The 19,740-nt window shown below is 36.4% G+C and overlaps 1 long non-coding RNA gene and 1 pseudogene across 1 annotated transcript; both read right to left on the bottom strand.

Moving 5' to 3' along the window:
- Window positions 1-19,740, bottom strand: part of LOC146917961 (F-box/kelch-repeat protein At3g06240-like) — a 99,107-nt pseudogene that overhangs the window by 14,481 nt on the left and 64,886 nt on the right.
- LOC146917966 (uncharacterized) lies at window positions 829-19,693 on the bottom strand. The gene is made up of 2 exons (XR_015015932.1): window positions 19,125-19,693; window positions 829-1,240 (listed from the first exon to the last, which is right to left on the bottom strand). It is a non-coding gene; the product is annotated as an uncharacterized LOC146917966 (long non-coding RNA).

Raw genomic sequence — 19,740 nt, 5'->3', positions numbered from 1 at the left:
TTTTAAGGTTTTTTTCGATATAATGATAACGTGTACCTAATTATGTAGTGAATTTCTCTTTTAATAGATTTTCAGCTGGCTGCTTGAGCATGGATGTTTTGATGATTACACCCTTATAGCACAAGGGTCGGGTGCCTGTTTGTTTTACTTAACGAGCTCATATTGGCTTTGAACGCATTGTTTGGTGTTTCACGATTCTTTTCATGCATAGGTGATCCACAACCGCCTTTGTACGCCTTGTTGAGGCTCAACTTTGTCAATGGACTTTAGATGCGAGGATTGAACCTTGGCTAAACCAAGAACATTACTTCATAGTCTATACTACACTTACTTTTTTGAAATAAGTTTTTTTTAGGAAAAAAATAATTTAAGTTAAAATATAACATTATCATATTAAAATAATTTCAACATAACATTTTATTCTATTACTTTTTTTGGATTGATTTTTAATAATTTTTTTCTGCATAAAATTGATTTTAACGTTTGTGTCGATAGATGAAGTGAAGTTTTTAATTTTTTTTTTTTAAATGTTAAGTTAATATAATTGAACCTACAACAAACACAACTCATTTTTCATTGGTTTGATTTAATTCGAATTTCAAGAGGAACGGTAGCAAAAATCGAACCAAATGAAGCTTACTAAGTCCCAAACTAATGATAGTCAATTTAATCACCAGTTGACTACTTTCATTTACGTTGTGATTATAAGTTGGCTCAAGATTAAAGAAACTAGATCATCTGCCCGTGCTACCGCACGGGTCATATATAGTTAAAAACATAACACAATGATCTATATAATATACGTAAGTTATTTGATAAAGCACTATGAATGAGTTAAATATAATCTCTTATAAACGGCGAATGGCTATGAATACATTAACAATGCGCTTAGCAATAGTAAACATACACAATCACTATAGAATCAAAGAATTTTATATTTCATTCAATTTGATATTTTTTTGTTATTAAGACAGCAATAGAATGTGTCTATATTTTTCTACAATTTTAATACAATATTACTTATGCACACACTGCTTAGTCTTAACAATCATTTATTGTTCTGGTATTGAACAATGTATCTTTATTTTTCTACAATTTTAATACAAAATTACTACACCACTGTCATTTACAATTAGAATGCACAATGTCACAATCGGAAAAAAAAAAAACACACATTAAGCTTCATTTGAGATTAGCTCCACCTTAAGTTTTGTAGGAACAATGACACTTTCTTCTTTGTCTGCAATGAGTTAAGATCCTCTCCATTTGGTATTCTCTCCATTTCATCCATTTGGAGAGATATAGACACAAAAAAATCTCGAAAAACTAAAAAGTAATTAATGATGGTGGGACCCACTTAATAGTGGGACCCACTATCTATTTTATGTGTCTATCTCTCTCCAAATTGCATACTCCATTTATTATACAAAATGGAGAGGATTTTTACCCGTCTGCAATAGGGACAAAATATTGACGAATTAAAAATAGGTGGGAAAAAATATTAAAGAATTGAAAATAGGAAAAGAGAATAAGCATAAGTACCTATCAAAAATAGAATAAAAGTGACTTAATTATATGAAAGATGCCCTGGAAAAATTAAATCATCATTCCTTTTGTCATAATAATTAAGTTAATCTAATTCTTTGAAAAGAAAAAGTTAAATTAATATAGCTTATATGGTAGCACAAAAAAAATAGCTTATATGGAACACAATGGTTGGACCTGAAAAGCTATTGTCGTTCTATTATTTCCATAGTTGAATTTAAATACAATGAACCCAAGGGATCCCCATCATGTGAGTATCTTCTATAGAAGAGCCTCCAATGTTAACAAATTGAAGTTTTATTGCAATTACTTAACCTAAGTTATTCTACGATTTGAGCCATTGTGCACACTAAATCATTATTTATTAGCACCCTAACACTTTAGTCTTATTAACAAATATCTAGCTTTAAAATATGCGGCTATTTATGAAAATGTTTCAGTCCAGGCAATGAAGTATCAACAAACACCATGAAAGACTTGAAAAAGTTTTATATTGCTTTTGAAAATGATGTTAGATCATAACAATATATATTAGAAACATATTTATAAGATAAAATATTTTATTCTTTCAAACTTTAGAACCTACGGTAGATAAATAAGGATTTACAGGTAAGAACACACACCTAAGATTATCAATCACATAATATTTATCTAACTAAACAGTTGGAAACATTTCATCTTAGTATGGTGAGACTTCTTACTTGCCTGCAATACTTTTCATCTAAAGAACATATCAAATTATTCAGACTATTTTATTAACAGTTGAAAGCAAAATAAATGTTCAATGTTATGTGAAAACATTAGACTTCAAACAATAACTTCAAATACAAAATATCAATGAAATAAACTAAATCAAAAGAGAATAGAAAAGTTAACTAATTATAAGTGAAAATTCACACAAACATATCAAACATGTGGAAGAGGAAAAAGTAAAAAGAAGAAAAATTGATTCTCAAAGATGATTTTATTTACTTTCTTTTCTTATGTCTTCCACATCTAGAGTGGTTGTGCTCTGTTCTCATGAGTTTGTTGAGAGAAAAAGATTTCACCCAATTAGCTAATGAGCAAATGAAAGTGACAAACAATCCCCAAAACAAAAACCTCCCAAACCCAGGAAATCCTTCATTAATAGTGACTGTAAGGTAGGAATAAAAAAAATATGTCACAAACAAAATCAGTTTACATTGAAAGTAATTAAGAAAAGTTTTAAATCATTGAATAAAATGAAGGAAACCATGATAATGTGAATATCAACATGAACTGCTGTTTTATCTTGGTTTTTCGGGTGTCAAACATTGATTACGTTTGAACCTTTTGAACCTTTGATATCTCATTTTTTCTTGGGAAGGGAAAAATAAGAAAAACCCTTGAGAATCGAGGTCCGGGAGTTGTTTCCGCTACGGGAAGGTGTTAGGCACCCATAACGACTATAGTATCCTATAGGAACCGTTTTTACTTTCTACGCGCGCGCTTTATTTTTAAATGTTATTTGAAAGTGATATTTACACCTAATGTAACACCCATACCAGACGTATCTAGAAAGTCTGGCACGTGCGTTAATATTAGTACTGGATACATTAAAATATACAACAATTAAAAACTTCGAATGAATAATATTTACATCAAGTTACGTTCGTATAAATAATAATACAACACAACTCATCCATACATAAAAATACATCCTTGATGTCCATAATGTCCTGCAGCTTTACGAACGAACCCTTGAAGTAATATCCATCCGGCTCCGCACAAACCTAATCATCCTGCTTATCTGAAACAAATAAGGATTGGGATGAGACATAATGTCTCAGTGAGTTCCCCTAATCCTAGGCTATAGGCAACCTCAAGGGGAAACCTACGGTCACCACGTGTCTACATTACAACCTGACGGTTGATTATACGTGTATGGGGACTTGTATACTTAGACGGTCGTGCATACTAGGGCCGTCATAGTCTTATCTCACTTGTTATAGGCTTCACTTCCTATACGTGTCATGGCGGCCAAGGGGGAATCTAGGACCGCAATGCCAAGAATATGCTCTACGTATCGAGGCCTAACATAACATATCATGACACGAGTCTAAACCGGACGATTAGGGGAACCTAAGATCGTCATCGGTATCATAATCTTTACTTACTCTATTCCATGTCTTATACTTGTTTCATAGCATCTAGTGCTCTTGTTCTTGAACCCAATCGTGCATGGAACCATTCTAGCATATCATAACATAATCATAATCATGAGGAACATAATCGTATTCATATCATGCATAAACGTATCTAAGTTCATTCATTAGGTTAGCGTTGAACACACAAACATTATCTTGATTCATTTTACGGATAGTCCCGGGTGGAGTAACCCCGAAATCAATCCCATACATGACCGATGTACGTACATCGGACTCCCTCGGTGTCGTGCGGGTCCCTTGCGGCTTAAACCGTTCCCCTTAGGTCGAGAACCTCCCGTATCCCCCTGGCGTGGATAACAAGAGACACGAGCACCTACGTCTTGTTACTCAGTGACATGCGGGTCCCTTGCGGCTTAAATCGTTCTCATTACGAGAAACCCTTGTATCCCCCTGATGTGGATAACAAGAGACATGTCACCTACACATATTAAGTCATGGTCTTGTCGTGCATATAAGTTAAACATGTACATACTTGATTGTTTACCTCGGAACCTTAATCGAACCGATTAGTGGTAAACTCTTACTCGTTCATATTCATACCTAATCATGGTGGAGAGACTAACTAGTCAATCCACGGCTTACGTACTTGCTAAATCATTCTAGCTCTTGTGCGAAGAGATTACACTTCGCGTCTTATCTTTCTAGGGATTCTTGCTAAACATACTAGTTCTCGACTAGCTAAGCCGAGGCTCTACATACATTCCCTTTCTTAGTTCATTACTACCCCATCATGCTTAAACTCTCTTGAGCCATCCTTGTAATTCATGCTAACATTGCCATGATTAATGATGCAAGGATCAATTGACGAGTTGTGCAAATTTCCAATAGTTACTAAAGACCGAAAATGCCAAAACCCAAGTCTTAAGCCATTTAGAAAATTCTATGATTTCATAAAGCCAAGTTTGTTCCAGTTGAGAAATGAGTGAAAACAGTCAAAGAATACTTCGAAACGATCGCCTCGGACCCCCACACGACTGCCCCCAAGCACCCGAGCGCAAGACAACGCGGACGTTGTCATGTCTGGGGCGCCTGGCGCCAAGAGTTGGGCGCCTAGTGCTGGCTCCCTGTGTGTGGGCGCCTAGCGCCCTTGTACAGGCGCAGATCTGCGAACTTTCGCGTTTTCGGTGCTTTCGGCTACGGGTTTTCGCCATTTTCGACCCAAAATTCGTCCAATTTGACCCTATAATGCACCAAACACATCCAACAACTTGTATAGACTTATTTAAACATTTACCATGGCAATTTTAACATGTAAACAACTAGGATTGGCTTGGGGTACTAAAGTTCCATAAAAACTAAACTAACATATATCATGATTTTTCTACAAGATTAATCAATCCCAAAGGTGGGTAATCTATCTATGGAACTCACCTAGCTTGTTCCTTGTGTTTTCCTCAAGCTTCAAGCTTCTCATGTTCAAACCCTAACTTTGATTCCAAGCTTCTACTCATTCCCTTTGTTGTTTCTTGCTCTGGAAGTTGTCATGATCCTTGCTTGACCATCTTTGATCCAACCCAAAGCTTCTTCAACAAAACCCTAATCTCATGATTTATTCCCTTGTGAGGATAGAGTGGAAGAACAAGCCCAATACAAGCTCATACTTGTTCCTTGATCTTGGAAGTACCATACATAAGCTTGATCATGAGGAGGAAGAAGTTTTTGAATAGATTGGTGGAGTGAATGAGTGAAGGGGGCGATGGAGAAGAGTAGAGAGAAGGAAGAGCAATTCCTTTTTCCCCAACCTAGAGAGAGGAAAGATGGAAAGGAATGAGATATTTTGGGAGAAAACCAAATAAATATCCTTACCACGTGCAATTACTCAATTGCCCTTGCCTTAAACGTGTTTAGCTTGACTCTGGTACATAAGTCCATACTTTACTAACATCACTTAATAATATCCTCCATTGAACATAACATACTTCACCATAATTGTTTTCTATGACTCTTAGTCCTCTGATACGTTTGTCAGATAAAATTTCCATTAGCAGACGAGCGGGATGTTACACCTAAGGGTTTACTAAGTGAAGAATTGGAGGGAGAAGAAAGTGTTTGAATTTTTATTTTATTTGAATTGAAGGAATTTTGATTCCTTGCCTATGTACCCTTTTAAGGGATCAAATCCACCGTAGTTCTCTTCCAAAAAATGTTTTTGTTTTTGTTGGTTAATTTTAAGTTTGAAAATTGGAACTTTGAAGAATGGAGATTGAGAGGCCTTAAAGGCATGAGATTTTAAGAAAAAGTGAGGTTTGATTAGTTATTTTGAAAAAGGTCAAGTATGATTAATTTTCATTGAAATTTGATTAAGAAAATAAAAGAAAAAATACAATGGGATTTTGATCCCAAGGTTTATTGTGAAAATGATTTGAGTGATATTGTTCAAATTTTTGGAAAATTGATTTTTCTAAGTGTAAATCCTAAGCATTCATCTAAACATGCAATCCTAAACATACATCTAAACATGCATAACCTAAGCATACATCTAAAGTGTGGTGTGTGCATGTGTCGGTGCTTGTGTCGGTGTACATCATTAGAGTCCATTGTCCTTTACATCATTGGCCTAGTTTACATTCTATGGTCTTGCAAGAATTTAAAATTGAATGAAGTAAAATACAAAATTCCTAGGTCTTTACATTCTAAGTATTGCATGAATTGTAAAATGCAAGAAAATAAGGGCTAAGAATGTGAGAGGGAGGATGAAATGTTTATGAAATGAATGGAACACAATGAAATTGTTAGTAGCATAAGGTATAATATGGTAAAAGTAAAGCAAGAGAAACACTATAACAAAAGCATGGAAATTAACACAAGATAATGCAAAATATAGCTAAAAACTCCACTTCAAAAAAACAAGGATCATATGGCCTATGATTCTCATAATTCACCATATTTTTAAAGTCATAAACTCAAATCTTAGAATGAGAATCAAGACAACATGATGAACTTGACATTTTTAAAGTGAATTTGGACACATATGCATTATTTATTCACAATCATAACTTGCAAACCAAGCAATTAACCAAAGTTCACACACATGCAGCAAAAGCATATACAAACAGTAGTCAAAGCTTCATAGAATCATATGACATGTATATCAAACAAATATCAAGAACATAGAACGAAATTGAGCAATTTTTCAAAGGGTTTTTTCACATAAAGTCAAGAAATAATGCAAGAAAATGTGATAGTATTTTTTTTTTACCAAATTTTCAGTAAACAAAATGCATAGAAACATCACAACAATAACAAGAAGCATACATGGAAATTTTTAGAATTTTTAAGGGACCTTTTAGTTCAAGAACATGCAAAATTTCACAAATTTTATCAAAAAATAGTAAACAACTAACAAGAAAAATTCCTCACACATTTTTAATCAAGATTTATTATGTAAAACAGATCAGGAATTACAAAAAATACAAGAAAACAACTAGGAAAATTTTAGGAAGCTTATTAAAATTTTCAAGTGAGCCAGGGGTGTAAAAATTTAAAGCACAGTAGTAAAATAGCAAGAAATTGAGGTGAAACCGAAATACCTAGCAAGACCAAACTCAGGCCCAAAGATTGAGATGGATTTGGGTACACAGGACGCTACAGGGGCCGTTAAATTGATTCAAATGGATCAGGCCTGGATCTAACGGTCTATACTACAGGGAACGTTGAACCTGGGTGAACCATACTGGTTTATGCGAACCGGTCCGGTTCACACCTTATATATATATGCTGGGAGCCGGTTTTTCTTCATTTGCTAGTGTTCTTTCTCTCTCTAACCTTGTAACGCTCTCTCTTCTCTCTACACACAAAAGCCTGGTCGGGAAATGAGAAAGGGGCGGAGGACGGTGGTCGAAGGCTGAGGAAGATGAAGATTCATCGGAATCTTCATCTTCACCGGCGATCTGACGCCATTTTTGAATCTAAACACATAAAACAGATCGTCTCCCTCTCCCGTTCTTGTTCCTGATGTTCAAACGTTCAAGAACCTCTTCGTTTTTACTAGATCTAAGGTGCATGGATTCGGTTCTTCGAAGTATTTAAACGATGCAACATCATAGTAACAAACCAAAAACGTACATGAATCAAGTTGAGAAAGAGAGAAACGATACCGAATAGCTTGTGATGATGAACTTCTGATGAGATCCACGCGATTCTTCTTCGTCCTTTGATTTTCTGGAAACATTCAAACCCTAACCACTTCAATCTTTGCAGGTTTGAGGTTCTTTTCGTTGCTGATCCTTGATTCGTTGTTTAATTCGAAACCCTAGGGTTTTCGAATGGCTCGAATTGGATTTTGCTTCGTCGTTGTTGGATGTTTGTGGATTCGGCGTTGATGAAATTGACTTGATCTTGATGAAGCTGTTTCGAATCTTTACTGGATTTGATTCAATTTTGTTGAATGCTTCTTGATTGATTCGGTTATTGTGTTTTCTGGAGATGAATGTGATGATGATTTTGATGAATGTTCATCATGTTCTTCACCAATTTCTGGGTTTTGATCGGTTTGGGAAGAGAGAGAGAGATTGATTTCTGTTTCTGAAATGTTGTTGATGTGGCGTTGAATCAATGGATCTGATGACTCTGATTGATGAGGTGGCCTTTTATAGGCTGCCACTTGTGCACTCTGGACCAATAAGACACTGCCACGTGGACACAAGCTTGTAACAAACTTCTGGACCAATCTGCAATTATTAAAAATTGAAGGACTAAAAAGAAAAATGACAACAAGGACTAAAAATGCAATTATTAGAAATTTTAGGACTAAAATAAAAAATTAAAAATAAAATTGAATTAAAATGGGCAAACGGAAAATAACGTAAAGTGAAACGATTAAAAATAACAAAACCGACAAAAACGAACCAATTACTTAAATGAGGTACTTTAAAGTAACCTCTCTCTGTCGAAATTTCGTGTGAAATGACCAAAATGCCCTTGGGGACCAAAACGACTCAAAATGACTCAGATGCAATTTTAAAATGGATTTTATCATGAAATTAAAGCAAGAGTTTATTCAAACCAATTGAAAAGACTCAGAGACAATTTTTAGAAATTAAACAGAGTTTTTAACACATGAAAAGACTAAAATGCCCCTAGGGCTAAACTGACTCAAAATGACTTCAAATGCAATTTTTGAAATGGATTTTGACATAGAATTGAAATAAAGACTTATTCGAACCAATTGAAAAGACTCAAACAATTTTTAAAGGACTAAAATGAGTTTGGATGCGGGAAATGACTAAAATACCCTTTTTCATGAATTTTGTAAACAACATTGAAATAAGATGCAGAGAAAGATGCAATTGATCAGAGACAAATTCAAATGACTTGGAATTCAAGAAACATGTAAAAAGCCATAGTTGAAAAGGTTTTTTAAAGCTAAATTGAGAGATAAAGCAGAGTAAAATGTCAGTGTGAATCAATAGCAAATTGACAATTCTTCAAAAGTAATAGACATATATCAAAGATGAAAGAAAATTTTGAACAAGTATTTTTATGTCCAAAATTAGGGTATAACAGCTGCCCCTATTTAAGTTTCTTTGTCTGGAGAGTCAAGAGACGAAGTCTTTGATTTGACGGGACGAAGATACTTAAATATTAACATTTGCACTGTTTTTGGACATAAAAATACGCTCTCACATTTTCGAAAAACATGAATGCCATACAACATTTTGATTATGAATGCAAGACAAACAACTGGAGTCTACAGAGCATGTCATATCACTGGGGATCTAGGTAGACATTGACAGGGCAGACAAACCAGGGGATAAAAGAGAGGTACAAGCTGCTCTTTGGATCGAACCTGCCATTTGACCAAGAGATACAAACAAGAGATGGATACAAGCTGTTCTTTGGATCGAACTTGCCACTTGACCAAGAGATACAAACAAGAGATAGGTACAAGCTGTTCTTTGGATCGAACTTGCCACTTGATTGAAAACATAGCCATACAGGCAGATACAAGCTGTTCTTTGGATCGAACTTGCCGCTTGATCGGAGATATAGACAAAGGGTAGGTACAAGCTGTTCTTTGGATCGAACTTGTCGTTTGACTGATAACAAAGCATAAGTTGGGTACAAACTGTTCTTTGGATCGAACTTGTCGTTTGTCCGAGAATATAGGCATATAAGCAGGTACAAGCTGTTCTTTGGATCGAACTAGCCACTTGGCCAATAACAAGATACAAATTGGAAGTTTGATTTAACAAGATACCAATTGAGGGTAAATTGACATTGACTTGATTTGAAGATAGACATGACCATTTTTGTTGGCCCAAAAGCAAATTGAGAGTGAATTGACATTGATTTGAATTGAACTGAAAGTTGACATTGAAAGTGGCATTGAGAGTTGAGAATAATCAGAGACATAGACATAGACATTGAATTTGATAGTTGAAATTGATTTGAATTGAATTGGAAATTGGAATTGAACTGAAATTGAGATTGGATTGAAATTGGAGATTGACTTGAAATTGGAGATTGAGTTGAAAATGAAATTAAGATTGAGAGTTGAATTGAGATTGAGATTGGATTGAATTGAAATTGAACTAAATTGAAATTTAGATTGCTTCGGATTGAGATTGAATTGAATCTGAAATTGAGTTTGAGAGTTGAAATTGAATTGATTTGAAATTTGAGATTGAATTGAAATTGAAATTGCTTCGAATTGAGATTTGAGAGTTGAGATTGCATCGAATTTGAGATTTGACATGAATTGAAATTGAGGTTTGAGGGTTGAGATTGCATCGAATTTGAGATTTGAAATGAATTGACATTGAGGTTGAATCAAACTGAAATTGGAGATTGCTTCGAATTGAGATTGAGAATTGAATTGGATTGAGAATTGAAAATGGACTGAACTGAGAATTTGAAATTAAATTGAATTGGGATTTGAGATTGATTTGAAGTGAAACTGAGATTGAATTGAAATTGGGAATTGAAATTTGAAATTGAATTGAGTTGGAAGTTGAATTTGGAAATGTAAAATGTATGTATGGTATAACAAGATTATTAAATGCATGGGCACATAAAATGCATGATTATGCATGTATGAATGCTTGAAAATGCATGATTGGGGGTTTGTAATTTGGCAGAGAAGCTTCACAGAGATAGACAAAACATTGGAAGAATGGGCACGTAGTGGTTCGTGCTGAAACATATTCACATGGGAATCCTCTTTGGAGAGACCGTCGTCAAGAGACGTATCAGCACCATGGCTGAGGGCAAGACATCACACATCACACATTCAAAACTTGTAGAAGAAGGAACCTCGGAAAATTTTGATACAAGTTGCCGTTGCCAGGCGTGTCAGTGCTGGGTAAACATCGGATGTTCGCATCTGGGTAAACACGGGCATTCAGGTCTTGTCGGTATCCGATGTTCCACAATCTTGGGGTCTAGACCCGGCATATCTTCGTAGGACCATGCAAAGATATCTGGATAATCACGGAGAAGCTGAGTAATCTTCTTTTTTAGCTCTGGCTCAAGTGCAGCACCAATCTTGATCTCTCGCTTGTTCTCTTCAGTACCCAGGTTGATAAGCTCAATCTCTTCCTGGTGAGGCTGAATGGCTTTTCTTTCTTGCTCAAGCAGTCGAGTGATCTCATGCGGTATCTCTTCATCACCATCCTCATCTTCAGCTTCATATACCAGGAATTCAAAATTTGGAGGAACCATAGGGTCACTGTGTTCAACGGGTTTATTATGGTTCAATCTGCATAATATGATTGGGATGATTTTAGAAAAAAAAAGTTTTTCATGCAGATTTTTGAAATTAATAAGAAAATACAGATGTTTTGGTTTTTTCTGGCATTACCATTATTTCCAAGAAAAAGGCACTAAAAAAGTAAAAAACAAAGAGTCGCGGGAAAGACGACAACTTTTATTGATAACGGCAATGCCAAAACAAACATGCCCTTACAAAGACATCACTTTCGCCTTGGGCAGAGCGAAAGGCTTGTTATTTTGTAAACAAAGAAAAACATGAGCAACAAGACACATTACATGGAAGCATGCATGACTAAAGGAACATCAACAGCCTCCCAATTTCTCACAGTGTCTCCTGGTGTGACAAACAAAGGTGCACAACTACTTTCAGCAGCATCTCCAGCGATAGCATTGATGAACCCAGCACTGTAGAAAGTTCCTATTGAAACACTTGAGGTCGGGGTGAAGCCGAGGCCCTCTGAACAGGAAGCATGATCATGATTAAACAAGGAAGCTTGGCAAGGCTTGACATGTAGTAGCACAAAAGGAGTGACAACATTACGGACATCTAAAGTGGGGGTCATTCTTGGCATTCCATCTTCATCAAAGTCACAGATTCTTTCAAAAGCTTCAATCATGTTAACGGCCCCATGATCCGGAAGTGGGTTGTCAAGGACGTGCGGGACACTGTTTTCAAAAGCCAACCATCCTCTGTCTATCAAATCCTTCACAACATATTTCAGGGCATAGCATCCTTCAACATCATGACCTTGAGCGCCCTGATGGAATTCACATGTAAGATCCTGTCGGAACCTGGGAGGCAGTGGCGTAGGCGGAGGCTTGCCTGGTCTAGTGACACAATGTCCCTTAGCAAGCAGAGTTGGGAGCAGATCAGCATACCGCATTGGTATCGGTGGAAAATAAGTCCTGGGTCGGGGTCCCTGTTGTTGCTGCTGTGGAGCAGGAGGCTGTTGTTGTACCTGTTGAGCAACGGCATTAACGGGTGCTGGTGATTGGCCCGGTGGCAGAGGATATTGCTGGTAGAATGGTGCGAAGAAGGGATGTTGAGAGTACTGCATGTATTGATAGGGTAAAGGTAACTGAGCGGCATTAGGAACAGCAGCAGCTGCAGACTGTTTTCCAGATAACATCCCTACCTCGGATTCCTTTTTCTTATGATGGCCGTTACCGTACTTCTTCGGTGCACTGGCTGAAGATTCACCCTTCTCAAGAACAATGATGCCTTCTCTGACAGCCTCCTCTAGACGAGTTCCCATAGTAACCATGTCGGAGAAGTTATTTGGTGCAGAGACTATCATTCTTTCCATGTACTCTTTCTTTAAAGTTTTCAGGAACGTCTATGTCAGTTCCTCCTCATCAAGCCGAGGTGTCACACGGGCAGCTGCCCCTCTCCATCTCTGAGCATATTAACGGAAAGTTTCATCTGATTTCTGAGACAAAGACTTAAGAGAGTCCCTATTCGGCTTCAAGCGGGTTATTGAACTCATAATGACTTTCAAAAGCAGCAGCAAGTTCCTCAAAGGTATGGATATTATCTTTACTCAAGCCGGTCGCACAGTGTGCGCAACAGGGTCGGTAACAATAGTTGTCACTTGAGGCATAGAAGTATTTGCATGAGTATGAGTTGTTGTAGGAATAGGTCTCTGATTGGCAACACCAGAAGCGCCGGCTGCAGCATTAGGAGCATAGAAAGGTGGGAGTCCATAAGGGCGCCCATTGGGCATAGTAAACTGAGGATCAGAAGCCACTGTAGACCCTGGGATAGATGGAATCGCTTCAGTAATAACCGGGACAGATACGGCTGGCTATTCTTGTGCAGCCATCAGAGTGGTCATGTGCCTTAGACAGGTCTTCTTTCATAGCAGCCAGTTCGGCACGGAGCTGAGCATTTTCTTCTTCAACACTAGCCATGTTTCTTCTCTTATGCAATCTTGTCTGATGAATTCGATCTGGTTGGTAAACCTTACGAACACGAGCCACCTTTCAGACTGCGGCGGAAAAACCAGGAGGCAATGAGCACGAGGAAAGTTTTTTGTGACCGATGAATGCATATGATGCATGAAATGTATTAATGCATATGCAAAAGACTCTTTTTTATGTTATCGAAGGGTTTTAGACAAGTTAGAAATTTGTAAACATTATTAGGAATAGAAAAAGAGTTTCGGATTGTAGTTGATTCCACCCCGGGTACCAAGAAGAGGTACATTAAGAAACTTTCCACCACCGAAGATAATCTCTTTGACTCTAGCAGCGGGGGTAAGCCAAACCACTTCATTAGGAGTGAGAGTCATGATCCTTTGTGAAATAGACCAATTCTCCGGATTATCATGGAAGGACTTTGGAAGGTGCGAAATAAACCACCTATATAAGAGAGGTATGCAGCAAAAGATGTATCCACGACCCTTGCCGGATCGATCATGAATAGCATGGTATGTGTCAGCTAGTAAAGTAGGAACCGGATTCTTGGAGCGGAAGATCATGATAGCATTCATGTCCACAAAGTCATCAAGGTGTGGAAAGAGAATAAGCCCATAGATAAGTAATGCAAGAATAGCCTCAAGAGTGTCCTGACAACTGGTTTTGAGATTGACTTTCTCAAGTAGATACTTCAAAGTGAACCCTCGGATGCGATCCTTAGTGACAAGATTTTTGGAAACATCAGTGGTCTTGAGATAGAGATCTTTAGCAATAACCAATGGAGTAGGGGGATTCTCAAGTCCTGCGAAAGGTATGCCCTTGGCTATAGGTAAACCTGTCAAGGAAGCATAAGCCTCTAGAGTAGGCACCAACTGAAAGTCAGGAAAAGTGAAGCACCGACAATCCCGATCATAGAATTGCACTAGAGTGTGCACAAGCTTCTCATCCACATTAGTCCGGAGAATAGTAAGTAGATCCCCATAACGGTGTCGGAAACCATTTGGATCCTTAACCTTGAGTGACAAATCTCTCAAACTAGCCAAATCCACTTCCATGAACTTGTATGACTTAGTCTTCCCCATTCCTACAATGTTTACAAATTCAATTTGTCTAAGCCCTTCGATAAATGCATGAAAAAAAAAAGTTTATGCATGTATGCATGTATGCATGATCACATTCAAGTACGGAGAAAACATGGAGGGATAAGATTCAAAGTCATGGAGTCATGGGTGGACACGGTGTCCGATGAAACTAGGGCTTTAGGAAATAGTAACCGGGTTCTAAAAAGTTCCCAAGTCGCAACCTCTCCGGCGAACACCATGGTGGCACGAGACAAACACTCGCTCCATGATTATTCGTAAGAAGGTTTAACTTGAGTGTAGTGTCGCGTGACGACTAAAACTCGAGACAACACTCGGTTTAGCCTCCGCACTACATCCTAGAAAATGGCCATGGATGGGTTCGGTTATCTACGGTCCATAGCGTCATAGAACAATTGGAAGTAAAGTGCCTAAACGCGACAAACATGCGCCGACAACATCACCCCCAAAATGCCTCAGCTATGTGGGATTGATCGCATAATCCAATGCACGAGGCAACCCCCAGATTGAATTCTCGATTATATCCCTCCTAAATCCTAAGTTCACTCAGCCCGGGTGCAGGGCTTTGATATTCTCACCCCCACACGTTTGCAAAAATTTAAACATTTATTCACATAAGAAAGCAAGTAAAAGAAACAAGTAAAAACAAAGCGCAAGCGTGGAAAATAAAAACTAGGCGTAACTCTCGAAACTCCCCAGTGAAGTCGCCAGCTGTTTTATCTTGGTTTTTCGGGTGTCAAACATTGATTACGTTTGAACCTTTTGAACCTTTGATATCTCATTTTTTCTTGGGAAGGGAAAAATAAGAAAAACCCTTGAGAATCGAGGTCCGGGAGTTGTTTTCGCTACGGGAAGGTGTTAGGCACCCATAACGACTATAGTATCCTATAGGAACCGTTTTTACTTTCTACGTGCGCGCTTTATTTTTAAATGCTATTTGAAAGTGATATTTACACCTAAGGGTTTACTAAGTGAAGAATTGGAGGGAGAAGAAAGTGTTTGAATTTTTATTTTATTTGAATTGAAGGAATTTTGATTCCTTGCCTACGTACCCTTTTAAGGGATCAAATCCACCGTAGTTCTCTTCCAAAAAATGTTTTTGTTTTTGTTGGTTGATTTTAAGTTTGAAAATTGGAACTTTGAAGAATGGAGATTGAGAGGCCTTAAAGGCATGAGATTTTAAGAAAAAGTGAGGTTTGATTAGTTATTTTGAAAAGGTCAAGTATGATTAATTTTCATTGAAATTTGATTAAGAAAATAAAAGAAAAAATACAATGGGATTTTGATCCCAAGGTTTATTGTGAAAATGATTTGAGTGATGTTGTTCAAATTTTTGGAAAATTGATTTTTCTAAGTGTAAATCCTAAGCATTCATCTAAACATGCAATCCTAAACATACATCTAAACATGCATAACCTAAGCATACATCTAAAGTGTGGTGTGTGCATGTGTCGGTGCTTGTGTCGGTGTACATCATTAGAGTCCATTGTCCTTTACATCATTGGCCTAGTTTACATTCTATGGTCTTGCAAGAATTTAAAATTGAATGAAGTAAAATACAAACTTCCTAGGTCTTTACATTCTAAGTATTGCATGAATTGTAAAATGCAAGAAAATAAGGGCTAAGAATGTGAGAGGGAGGATGAAATGTTTATGAAATGAATGGAACACAATGAAATTGTTAGTAGCATAAGGTATAATATGGTAAAAGTAAAGCAAGAGAAACACTATAACAAAAGCATGGAAATTAACACAAGATAATGCAAAATATAGCTAAAAACTCCACTTCAAAAAAACAAGGATCACATGGCCTATGATTCTCATAATTCACCATATTTTTAAAGGCATAAATTCAAATCTTAGAATGAGAATCAAGACAACATGATGAACTTGACATTTTTAAAGTGAATTTGGACACATATGCATTATTTATTCACAAACATAACTTGCAAACCAAGCAATTAACCAAAGTTCACACACATGCAGCAAAAGCATATACAAACAGTAGTCAAAGCTTCATAGAATCATATGACATGTATATCAAACAAATATCAAGAACATAGAACGAAATTGAGCAATTTTTCAAAGGGTTTTTTCACATAAAGTCAAGAAATAATGCAAGAAAATGTGATAGTATTTTTTTTTACCAAATTTTCAGTAAACAAAATGCATAGAAACATCACAACAATAACAAGAAGCATACATGGAAATTTTTAGAATTTTTAAGGGACCTTTTAGTTCAAGAACATGCAAAATTTCACAAATTTTATCAAAAAATAGTAAACAACTAACAAGAAAAATTCCGCACACATTTTTAATCAAGATTTATTATGTAAAACAGATCAGGAATTACAAAAAATACAAGAAAACAACTAGGAAAATTTTAGGAAGCTTATTAAAATTTTCAAGTGAGCCAGGGGTGTAAAAATTTAAAGCACAGTAGTAAAATAGCAAGAAATTGAGGTGAAACCGAAATACCTAGCAAGACCAAACCCAGGCCCAAAGATTGAGATGGATTTGGGTACACAGGACGCTACAGGGGCCGTTAGATTGATCCAAATGGATCAGGCCTGGATCTAACGGTCTATACTACAGGGAACGTTGAACCTGGGTGAACCAGACTGGTTTATGCGAACCGGTCCGGTTCACACCTTATATATATGCTGGGAGCCGGTTTTTCTTCATTTACTAGTGTTCTTTCTCTCTCTAACCTTGTAACGCTCTCTCTTCTCTCTACACACAAAAGCCTGGTCGGGAAATGAGAAAGGGGCGGAGGACGGTGGTCGAAGGCTGAGGAAGATGAAGATTCATCAGAATCTTCATCTTCACCGGCGATCTGACGCCATTTTTGAATCTAAACACATAAAACAGATCGTCTCCCTCTCCCGTTCTCGTTCCTGATGTTCAAACGTTCAAGAACCTCTTCGTTTTTACTAGATCTAAGGTGCATGGATTCGGTTCTTCGAAGTATTTAAACGATGCAACATCATAGTAACAAACCAAGAACGTACATGAATCAAGTTGAGAAAGAGAGAAACGATACCGAATAGCTTGTGATGATGAACTTCTGATGAGATCCACGCGATTCTTCTTCGTCCTTTGATTTTCTGGAAACATTCAAACCCTAACCACTTCAATCTTTGCAGGTTTGAGGTTCTTTTCGTTGCTGATCCTTGATTCGTTGTTTAATTCGAAACCCTAGGGTTTTCGAATGGCTCGAATTGGATTTTGCTTCGTCGTTGTTGGATGTTTGTGGATTCGGCGTTGATGAAATTGATTTGATCTTGATGAAGCTGTTTCGAATCTTTACTGGATTTGATTCAATTTTGTTGAATGCTTCTTGATTGATTCGGTTATTGTGTTTTCTGGAGATGAATGTGATGATGATTTTGATGAATGTTCATCATGTTCTTCACCAATTTCTGGGTTTTGATCGGTTTGGGAAGAGAGAGAGAGATTGATTTTTGTTTCTGAAATGTTGTTGATGTGGCGTTGAATCAATGGATCTGATGACTCTGACTGATGAGGTGGCCTTTTATAGGCTGCCACTTGTGCACTCTGGACCAATAAGACACTGCCACGTGGACACAAGCTTGTAACAAACTTCTGGACCAATCTGCAATTATTAAAAATTGAAGGACTAAAAAGAAAAATGACAACAAGGACTAAAAATGCAATTATTAGAAATTTTAGGACTAAAATAAAAAATTAAAAATAAAATTGAATTAAAATGGGCAAACGGAAAATAACGTAAAGTGAAACGATTAAAAATAACAAAACGGACTAAAACGAACCAATTACTTAAATGAGGTACTTTAAAGTAACCTCTCTCTGTCGAAATTTCGTGTGAAATGACCAAAATGCCCTTGGGGACCAAAACGACTCAAAATGACTCAGATGCAATTTTAAAATGGATTTTATCATGAAATTAAAGCAAGAGTTTATTCAAACCAATTGAAAAGACTCAGAGACAATTTTTAGAAATTAAACAGAGTTTTTAACACATGAAAAGACTAAAATGCCCCTAGGGCTAAACTGACTCAAAATGACTTCAAATGCAATTTTTGAAATGGATTTTGACATAGAATTGAAATAAAGACTTATTCGAACCAATTGAAAAGACTCAAACAATTTTTAAAGGACTAAAATGAGTTTGGATGCGGGAAATGACTAAAATACCCTTTTTCATGAATTTTGCAAACAACATTGAAATAAGATGCAGAGAAAGATGCAATTGATCAGAGACAAATTCAAATGACTTGGAATGCAAGAAACATGTACAAAGCCATAGTTGAAAAGGTTTTTTAAAGCTAAATTGAGAGATAAAGCAGAGTAAAATGTCAGTGTGAATCAATAGCAAATTGACAATTCTTCAAAAGTAATAGACATATATCAAAGATGAAAGAAAATTTTGAACAAGTATTTTTATGTCCAAAATTAGGGTATAACAACTGCCATGTTGGTTTTGTTGATATTCTATGGATGCAAGTTAGGGAAGACAGTATCTACACTACAAAAAACAATCTGGATAACCTATAAACAAAACTCATCATATTTTATAGAGCTCATATTTTATAAACAAAATGGAACTTATCTGGTCATATTCATATATTAAAGGAAAGAAAGCCAAGTGGATGTTGAGAGAAAAAGCAAGATATACCTTGCTGTCAAGAGCTAGGGTGTGCAATGGGGTAGTCAATACTACTTAACATAAACCTGCATAAACTTAATGCATTATGAATTATTAGAAAATAAGCTAGCATTCAGGTTTTTTTTTCGCATTACAGAATAAGAATACATAAACTTAATGCATTCTAAATCATTAGTCCATGTTCACCATAGTAGTTTATGATAATCATTAGTTACGTATAAAAGAGGCCAAGTCAGAAGAGTTTACCAACATCAATAATTGCTTCAAGAACAATGAGACCATCTATAACAAAGATTCAAAAACTATTACCTTTAAATAAGTTTACATAGTTATGAAGAAGAAACAAAGAATAGACAATATGGAGATTGAGTATTTGCAGATATGAAGCACACAGAAGAAAAAGAAGGCAAAGTTTAGAGAGGATTCAAAGGAAGACAACTAAAACTAATAAGAAATATTTACATGAACCAAGAAAAACAATTTCTCTCAGCCTAAGCATCCCAAGTTTCCAACTTTATTTTAATTTTTAAGAAAATTAACAGAAGAATTAGAATCTTAAATGATCATCATGTTTGCTTTAAAATGGTAGTGTGCAAAAGTGTTGTTGGAATCAGAGATGGCTGCG

This window comes from Medicago sativa, chromosome 6 (assembly GCF_051527215.1).
Source record: "Medicago sativa cultivar Bolivia chromosome 6, Bolivia_mono, whole genome shotgun sequence".
Classification (NCBI taxonomy): domain Eukaryota; kingdom Viridiplantae; phylum Streptophyta; class Magnoliopsida; order Fabales; family Fabaceae; genus Medicago; species Medicago sativa.
This window is presented reverse-complemented; position numbering and strand designations above follow the sequence as displayed.